Raw genomic sequence first — 1,286 nt, forward strand, 5'->3', positions numbered from 1 at the left:
GAAAGGGTTTGGGAACATGAGAACGTCACAAAGGAAGGAAAAACAGCGCATAGAAAACAGCTGATTCATCGGACATCATTCGTCTTGTTGACTTCACTGACATTTCGGCAGGGGAATGAAGAGGGGAGTTTTCATTACATGTCAGGCCAAGAGACAGCCGCCTAAATCCCCAGTGTTTAAGAAGCCAGGTGCTGTTTGGCAGGTGAGTGTGGTAAAGCCAGCACACAAATACACACACACACATATACACGCACACACCCAGACCAACATGCACGCACACACACATGTTTATGCGTGTGCACACATGTTTATGTGTGTGCACACATGTTTATGTGTGTGCACACATAGATAGGCGCACACATGCGCAAAAAACGTTGCGTGGGCGGGCAGAACACGTTGCACGCGCGTACACACACACACACACACACACACACACAAAACCAAACACACACACACACACACACACACAAACACACAGGTAAGGGAGTGTTTTGTAATTGCTTTAGTTCTCAACCACGAAGGCAGTAAAGCGCCTTATCGCTAGGTAAATAAAGCAGACTCATTACCGCCAAGGAGCGGTGTAAATATGTCCCAATTATCAATAATCCAGCAGGGGCTGGCGTCCATCTGCCCCGTCATCATCATAAAACCTTTGCTATGGCAACTAATAGCAGTTAGATAAGATAGAGCCGCATTCCTTCCTTCTGGGCACTGCTGGCAGAGTCCAACCACTGGTCCTGTCATCACAGGTGAGGACGCATGAGGACATTGATTACTGATGACATGTTTATAGTCAGTATAAAGGTAACAGGAGAGAGGTGCGGTGTTTTTCTTTTCAGTTGGTTACATGCACACATGCATGAGCCCGCACACACCTAATGCACCGAGTGACATGCTGGCTTTAACTTGCAATTTATTTTACACTATTACTCTCGATCTGTCTGTCTCTTATTCTATTATTATACTGTGTGTGTGTGTGCACCTGTGTGTGTGTGTGTGCATGCGTGCATATGTATGTATGTATGTATGTATGTATGTATGTATGTATGTATGTATGTATGTATGTATGTATGTATGTATGTATGTATGGATGGATGGATGGATGCATGCATGGATGGATGCATGGATGGATGGATGGATGTATGGATGTATGGATGTATGGATGTATGTATGTATGCATGTATGCATGCATGTATGTATGTATGTGTGTGTGTGTGTCTTAACGGCCAGTATAAGGTAAGCTGATTCTTGCAAAAAAGTATTAAGCTTTGTACACTAAACAAGGG

Source organism: Gadus macrocephalus, chromosome 23, assembly GCF_031168955.1.
Source record: "Gadus macrocephalus chromosome 23, ASM3116895v1".
In the NCBI taxonomy this organism is placed as follows: Eukaryota; Metazoa; Chordata; class Actinopteri; order Gadiformes; family Gadidae; genus Gadus; species Gadus macrocephalus.